Below are 9325 nucleotides of genomic sequence, written 5' to 3'. Positions count from 1 at the left end.
AACCCTTCTCCACTTTGAGGATACTAAGGTAAAAGACAGGCCAGCAGCAACAATATTTTAAGAAACACAACATTTATGTATTTTTTAAAATAAAATTTATCCATGCCAAATAATTTTCTCAATTTTTAGACTCTGTAATATTTATATGATGATTACATAGAGCTTGATAAATATAAAGGCATATATTTCTTTAAAAGAAAATTTTAAGCATTAAAATTAATGAAAAAATATTTTGTTAAATCATTTAAATACATATTATGGCTATAAAATGCATGAGATAAGTTAACATACTTAAAAGGAGCTTTACTTATTAGTTATAAGGAAGGATTGAGTGTGGTAACATCTCAGTTATACTTACAAAAACTGTTATGATCTTGATTTGAAGACTTCTGTACTCTAGAGTGTTAGATTGTCTTGTTTCATCAGAAAATTCTAATAATACAATAATTTAATGAGTATATATTTTATAATATTTTAAATTCATTTTTACATTCCTCATCTCTTATAAACAACTTTACCGGATAGTCTATTATCTCCTACACTAAGATCACAGTTTAATACATGCCTCTTCATAATAGAAATGTTTTCATCAATTTGCGTTACATCTAAGTAGTATTATTTTTTGAAACAGCAAAAATCTAAACCTGATGTACTAATCACAAAGACATTTAGTTTCACCAGGAAATTAAAATATATGAGGCAAAATAATAGCAGGAAGTAGATTGTAGAGTAATGCCCCACTAAAGGAATTCAAATATTGTTTTGTTATTTTTGTAGCTATTATTTAATATTAGTCTTTAAAAAGAGAGAATTAGGGGAAAAAACACACAACAAATTTCTGCTATCCAGTTTACTACATTACCATCTATAATACTTTCCCTAGAAAGATTCTTTTACAGATTTTAATAGCATGAATTTAGTTTAAAATGATAATATGCTTGCTTTTAACTTAAAAATTCTAACATGAATTCTAAATTAATTCTAATATGATTAATCTAACACTTATTCAAATTTGAATAAATTAAAATTAATTTAGGTTTACATAGAGCATCAAAGCCATGATGATCATTAACTTTCCAAATTATTGTTTACTATTTATCTTTTCTTGCATTTGTCATTCCATTGTTATCAGTATTTACCCAATCTCTTATTGATTGTCAGGTAAGTATTTGTTACTATGAGAATGAGATGGTTGGATAGCATCACCAAGCCAAACAAATATGATTATAATTAAATTTTATAAGTCAAATTAATAGCAAAATGATATGCAATTAAAAATAATAATGTGTTAAATATACAAAGTAAGCCATTATAATTCAACTTTTAGTTTCAGTGTCAACATATAAAGAGCTTGGAAGTCATTAATGAATCTAACTTAAAATCAATAACTTTCATTGAATCTATTAGAGAACTGAGTTTGCAGAACAAACCACCACCTGCAAATCTGGAGAAACAGATAAATCTAGAGAAGAAAAGCCAAGATATGCATACCTGGAACAGAAGTTTCTGGGGTCATAACCTGATGGAAAGTTATAAGGGTAATTTGGATTAATTGCTGGAAGCTGAGTATGGTTCAGCACAATGCTAAGAGGGACATTTTTGGCTCCTCTCACTTCCACTTTTGTGAATTTTACTTTAGAAATACCAACAAGTTCTCATGGTGGAAATCAGAAAGAATAAGCACATAGGTCTGACAGAAGATGGGGGAGAGAAGTCATTGTGAAATATGCCCAGAATTTTCTCTGTAACAAAGGATTACTCTCCAGGTGAAAAGCCTTTGTTGTTGTTGTTGTTCAGTTGCTAAATTGTGTCTGATTCTTTGCGATCCCAGAGACTGTATCACTCCTTTACCAGAGTTATTTCACTCAGTGTAAGGGCATTTTACTTATTCTAACTCCCACTAGAATAACACACAGCAACTTCTTGTCTTGTGGAAGGGGTGGCAAGACAGCTATACCATTAAGGAAAAACACTTGTTCACAACCAGAGCCAGAGAGCCAATACAAGATGAATGTTTAATCAAAAGATTATAAAATACATTCCCTATTTCTCTCATACCTTACCATTACACCAACAGGGCTCCAATATTACTACATATAATAACACAACAGTGAATCATAGCTGAAACTGTTGAAATTGCAGCTGAAACTGCAAGTCACAGACTCTTTCTGAGAAGAAGTACTAAGGAACAAAGTGAAAGGGGAGACAGAAACAAGAGAGACAGAGGAATCTGAAGCCTCTAGCGCCTATAGCTCCAGCAAGCATTAAACTCAGCTCAACTGGCAGATTTCCACTGACGGTTCTCACTAAACAATATTTACCTCAGTGTCTATTACATAATATAATACATCTGTGTGCATGCTAAATCACTTCAGTCATGATCAACTCTTTGCACCCTGTGGACTGTAGCCCACCAGGCTCCTCTGTCCATGAGAAAGAATACTAGGGTGTGTTGCCACGCCCTCCTCCAGGGTATCTTCCTGACCCAGGGATCAAAACAGCATCTCTTATGTCTCCTGCACTGGCAGGCAGGTTCTTTACCACGAGCACCACCTGGGAAGTCCTATTATATGTCTATGTTAGCAAAAAATTAAAAGGCATGCCAAAGAGAGGGAAAAAGAGAGAGAGAGACACTATATTAGAATTTCCTAAGAATTTAAAATATGGATGATTAATATGTTAAATACGCTAATGGAAAAAAATACACAACACCAAGGACATATTAATAATATAAGCAGAGAAAAAGAAATTTAATAAAGTACCAAAGGGAAATGGTTGGGGGAAAAAATAGCAGAAAGGAAAAATGTCATTGATAAGTTTATTATTAGATTATATCCAGTTGAAAAGGAAATCAAGGAATCCATGTGCTTAAACTTAGTTCATTAGAAATTTCCCAAACTGAAAATCAAAGAAGAAAAAAGAATGAGAACAACAACACAACAGAAGATCCAAGAACTGGTAATATGGGCTGAACTGTGCACCCCCAAAATTCATGTTGACATCCTAACCACAAGTATCTCAGAATGTGGCTGTGTTTGGAGATAGGGACTCTAAAGAGGTAATGAAATTAAAATGAGAGTCATTAGGGTGGGGCCTGATAAAATATGACTGATGTCCTTATAAGACAGAAAGATTAAGACACAGATACACAGAGTGAAGACTGGCAAAAAACACCACCTACTAGCCAAGGAGCGACTCTTCAGAAGAAACTAATACCGCAATCACCTTGATTTCGGACTTCTAGCCTCCAGCATTGTGAGAAAATAAATTTCTATTCTTTAAGCCACTTAGCTTGTTGCATTTTATTCTGGCAGCCCTATCAAATTATTGGGCTTCCCAGGTGGCATAGTGGCAAAGAATCCACCTGCCAGTGCAGGAGAATCAAGAGACACAGGTTTGATCCCTGGATTGGGAAGCTCCTCTGGAGGAGGAAATGGCAACCCACTCCAGTATTCTTGCCTGGAAAATCCCATGGATAAAGGAGCCTAGCAGACTGCTGTCTGTAAGGTTGCAAAGAGTTAGACAGGACTAAGTGACTGAGCACTAACCATGAAACAATTTCAAATGCTTCAACACAGAGATAATCAGAATAACAGAAAAAGAAAGAACAAAAGCTTATTTGAAGTATCCATGGGAAAGAACTCAGCAAAATCCATGATGAACACCAAGCTACAGATCGAAGAAGCTTGTGCTGTGCTTAGTGACTCAGTCGTGTCCGACTCTTTACAACCCCATGGGCTGTAGCCTCAGGCTCCTCTGTCCATGAGATTCTCCAGGTGAGAATACTGGAGTCGGTTGCCATGCCCGTCTCTGTCTAAGAAGCTTAGAAAGCAACAAATAGAATAAACATAAAAACATTTTACATCTTAGACATATCATACATCTAGTCAAGTTGTTGTAATTAACATTGATAGAATTTTCCCTCCAAACACATATTACTGGGATTAGACTAAGGCTATGTGTTTTTGGGAAAAAACCACAGTGCCATTGGTTGTGGGTTGCCCTTTCCTTCTCCAGAGGATCTTTGACCCAGGAATTGAATCTGCATCTCCCGCATTGGCAGGGGTATTCTTTACCACTGAGCCACCAGAGAAGCCCGTTTCAAAGGTGACAGAGTGTCTATTCCTGATATGAATACTCTAAGGAGGCCAGTCACACCCACCCTACATGTTACATAAGAGAAATGAATGTAACTCTTTCTTATTTATTCTAAGTTAGGACTTAAACTTCTTTTTGTTCAGTTTTCATTCTAATATAGTAATGTATCCTATATACTACTTTACCTCGAATGTATCTTCCAATTAAACATTTAACTATTCTAATGTATTTTATAGAAATGGGCATAAAATTTGTAACTTACAGAAAGAAATTCTTTATTCAGTAACTTAGCAGGAACTAAACTGTATTTTATATAGAATGAAAATGTTATACCCCTTTTATGTCCTCACTGCTTTGCTGTGATTGTTTTGATGACACTTTTTCTAAATTTCACTTATAAATATGCTAAGTAATCAAAATGACCTTTAGTTTCCCCATGCTGTTGTAACAGTATGTAAAACATAGTGATCATTTTGGCGCATAAGCTTGTTTTGCTCTATGAGTGAGTGAGTGTCGCTCAGTCATGTTTGACTCTTTGCGACCCCATGAACTGTGTAGCCCACCAGTGTCCTCCATCCATGGGATTTTCCAGGCAAGAATACTGGAGTGGGTTACCATTTCCTTCTCCAGGAGATCTTCCCGGCACAGGGATTGAACCTAAGTCTCCTGCATTGTAGGCAGATGCTTTACCATCTGAGCCACCAGGGAAGTCTGGCTATACATTGCTATAATTTTTGTATTTGTGTCTGTTTCATGAACATCATCCTATCATTTGAAAACTTAACATAACTTGGCCATTGTCCTGGAGAAGGCAATGGCACCCCACTCCAGTACTCCTGCCTGGAAAATCCCATGGACAGAGGAGCCTGGAAGGCTTCAGACCATGGGGTCGCTGAGGGTCAGACACGACTGAGCGACTTCATTTTCACCTTTCACTTTCCTGCACTGGAGAAGAAAGAACACTCCAGTGTTCTTGCCTGGAGAATCCCAGGGATGGGGGATCCTGGTGGGCTGCCATCTATGGGGTCGCACAGAGTTGGACATGTCTGAAGTGACTTAGCAGCAGCAGCAGCAGCCATTGTCCTTTTTATAGAAATGTGTTTCTCTTAGTTAAGGTGATTACAGAAAGGAAGTTAGGATGCTCAGAAGTGTCTGAATTAAGTTTTTTTTATCCAGAATAACAGAGCACACTGAGTAATTAGAGAACATGAGGTTTTATGAGGTTTTAAGCCTCTGTAACATATGGTTTGATCAAATATGATTTATATTTATGAAAATAGAACTCCACAGCACTATTACTCATCTACTTTTGCTTATAAAGAGCCAAAAATTTTGGAAGCATTTTCTAATCTTTGGAAATACCTGAAACATTATATGATGCCTAATTTATTATTAGATCTGACTGGTCTCATTGTCTTAGTGTGTTTGATTGCATGCATGCATCTACCTAAAACTGAACAATTTGTTGCTGTTCAGTTGATTATGTTATTGATCCACACGTTCATTTATTCAGCAACAACTACCAAAAACTGACCATGTGCCTGTCATATCACTAGGTTCTGGAAATGATAATAAAAAATGCAGACAGTTCACTAGATATAGGCAATACTCATTTTTTATAGAAGCATAGTTTATTTACAATATTGTGTTAGTTTCAGGTGTACAGCAAAGTGACTCAGCTACATGTATATATCTGTATGTATATATTCTTCTTTCTTTTCCATAATAATGTATATAAGATGTTGAATATAGTTCCCTGGAAGGACTGTGGATCCAAAGAAAAAAGCCATGTGGATTCATGTCAATGTATGGCAAAACCAATACAGAATTGTAAAGTAAAATAAAATAAAAAAAAAAAAGAAATGAAACAGGTACCCATTATCCTCAGACTACCTACCTATCCCTTCAGTATTATGTGAGATGAAATAGAAATCTTATATCAGCTGTTGTAAGTTTTAGTCCCTTCACCATAGACAGATGCCAAAGTTACATACAGGCATTTTCAGAAGGCCACTTGAGCCATTTGATTATGTTATTTCAATACCCACAGAGCTGATTTTTCTTTTTCCTGATGTTTAATTTCTAGATTTATAATTTAAAGCTGAATAGGTCTACTCAGTTCACTTCAGTTGCTCAGTCGTGTCCGACTCTTTGTAGCCCCATGGACTGCAGCACTACAGGCCTCCCTGTCCATCACCAACTCCCAGAGTTTACTCAAACTCATGTCCATTGAGCCGGTGATGCCAACCAACCATCTCGTCCTCTGCCGTCCCCTTCTCCTCCCACTTTCAATCTTTCCCAGCATCAGGGTCTTTTCTAATGAGTCAGTTCTTTGCATCAGATGGCCAAAGTATTGGAGTTTCAGCTTCAGCATCAGTGCTCCCAATGAATATTCAGGACTGATTTCCTTTAAGATGGACTGGTTGGATCTCCAAGGGACTCTCTAAGAGGGACTACTCTCTAATAAGTCTACTGCTGCTGCTGCTGCTGCTAAGTCGCTTTAGTCGTGTCTGACTCTGTGCAACCCCATAGACGGCAGCCCACCAGGCTCCCCTGTCCCTACGTCTACTAGATCTATGTTATTTATTTAAGTGATCTTAAACTAACTTTAATATGGATTAACATATGTTTATTGTATCCCACTTTGTAAATCATGTTTCCCTGATAATTTAATTTCATTTAGTGAATCATTAATTTCATTAATTAATGTTGGTGTCAGTTATGTCAAATTGCTGATACATATAAAATTTGCATACTGTTTCCACTTCAGCTGATGAATTACTCTCATTATCATCAATATCAGAAAGTATACTGATTACATAGTTTATTGTAGGCAGTTGGAAATAATCTGGGTAATGAGAGATGATAGAAGGCATTGTCATCCCCTCTGAAGATAATGACATTTAAATTATGTGATAGGAAATATACATTCTTGTGGGCTGGCTTGTGTGCTGAGTCACTTCAGTTCAGTTCAGTTCTGTTCAGTTGCTCAGTCGTGTCCGACTCTTTGTGACCCCATGAATCGCAGCACACCAGGCCTCCCTGTCCATCACCAACTCCTGGAGTTCACTCAGACTCACGTCCATCGAGTCAGTGATGCCATCCAGCCATCTCATCCTCTGTCATCCCCTTCTCCTCCTGCCCCCAATCCCTCCTAGCCTCAGAGTCTTTTCCAGTGAGTCAAGTCTTCACATGAGGTGGCCAAAGTACTGGAGTTTCAGCTTTAGCATCATTCCTTCCAAAGGTCAGTTTTCATTCCAACCCAAAGAAAGGTGCTGCCAAAGAATGCTCAAACTACCACACAATTGCACTCATCTCACATGCTAGTAAAGTAATGCTCAAAATTCTCCAAGCCAGGCTTCAGCAATATGTGAACCATGAACTTCCTGATGTTCAAACTGGTTTTAGAAAAGGCAGAGGAACCAGAGATCAAATTGCCAACATCTGCTGGATCATGGAAAAAGCAAGAGAGTTCCAGAAAAACATCTATTTCTGCTTTATTGACTATGCCAAAGCCTTTGACTGTGTAGATCACAATAAACTGTGGAAAATTCTGAAAGAGATGGGAATCCCAGACCACCTGACCTGCCTCTTGAGTCACTTCAGTCATATCCAAATCTGAGGTCCTATAGACCATTCTCCAGGCAAGAATACTGGAGTGGGTTGCCATGCCCTCCTTCAGGGGATCTTCCCAAATCAGGGATAGAAGCCAAGTCTCCTATGTCTACCTGCTTTGGCAGGTGAGTTCTTTACCACTAGTGCCACCAGTGTACATTCTTATCTGCTCACAAAGATGGACAGAGGAATGGATATATAAATTATAGGTAGAATACTATATAAAAAGTACATGAGACGGAGGAAATTTTCAATGTAGTAGCTTAATTTTTAACAGGAAGACCTCCTCTTTTAACAGAAACCCATGTAAGCAATAGAGATTAAAATGGTCCTTGTACTCTGGGTGAAATCAGGTTGAAGTATCAAGTGAAAAGCTAAGCCTTGATCATTCAACAATACAATTGATCTCTTTTGAGGCACTTGCTTGATTTTCATGGACTCCTAAGAACACAAACATTTATTAAAACCCCACTATTTTAATAATAAATTGTAGCCAGGGACTCTAATTGTTTGTGTGTGTGTGTGCGTGCACATGCACGTGCTAAGCATTTTGTTTTAGTGAGGAAGCGCTTAACTCCCCTAGGAACTGCGTTTCTCCCATATAAAGTTAAGTCTGCTTTTTTAAGCTCTTTTTCAACTTAAAATTTTTTATGACTTCATATGCAAATGATTCAAATAATATAGCTCTATTTGAGTAAAAATGGTTGGAAAATGTTGGTGATAATGGCTCGTGTCTGAGCCTTGAAATATGGCTAGAACCCTAATAAATTAAGAGGGTTTGAGAGGACTTTTCAGATAATTTAGGAATGCAAGTATATGTGCTGGCAACAAGATACATAGGTGTTTATCAATGCTTGAAAGCTTAATTTTCACCTTTGATTGAAACACTTTGATTTTGAAAGGGTAAACAATTTTTTAAAACATTGCTGAACACAATGATATACTCAGTTGTTCAGATCGATTTTAAAATTAATGCCGCTTTTCACTGGCAAGAGTTCGTATGCACAATTAGATATATTTGCCCTTTGTCATAACAAAGCCACAATTGAGTTGCCAATACAGCAGCTGTTAAAATCATAATGTCTATTGTCCCATGATGACTGAAGGGTGAGATGGAATAGAAAGAAAATCCAATTCAGAAGATTAGCTCACTTTCTACAATAGATTGAATTCCTGAAAATTTATGTTAGTCCTGTTGAATACAGAGATTATAGAAAAGTATACCTAAAATTTAGAGATATGTTGCCTTTCAAAAAGGTGAATCACTAAAATCAACACATAAGAGATTTACCTGCCTATTCATAAATGTTAATTCTTTTTGAGAAAGCCTTCAAAATAGATCAACGGAAAAGAAACCAATAATTTTTTCAGTCACATGGCCATTTACAATGGAAGCATATCTCAACAAAAGTTACCTACATGGATTTCTAGAGAAACGGGATCCAAGATTCATAATTCAACTCTAGTTTTCCAGTACCATCCTGAAGCATCCATGCCCTGATCAGGCTATATCCTCTTTTAAATATTTGTTTTCTCTGTTAACACTTTTGAAACTCCTAATAGCATTAATACGGAAGTATTATTTTATTTTCTTGTTGTTTCCAAAACTAGT

The sequence above is a fragment of the Oryx dammah genome, unplaced genomic scaffold (assembly GCF_014754425.2).
Source record: "Oryx dammah isolate SB20612 unplaced genomic scaffold, SCBI_Odam_1.1 HiC_scaffold_21, whole genome shotgun sequence".
Taxonomy (NCBI): Eukaryota; Metazoa; Chordata; class Mammalia; order Artiodactyla; family Bovidae; genus Oryx; species Oryx dammah.
Note: the sequence above shows the minus strand (reverse complement) of the source record.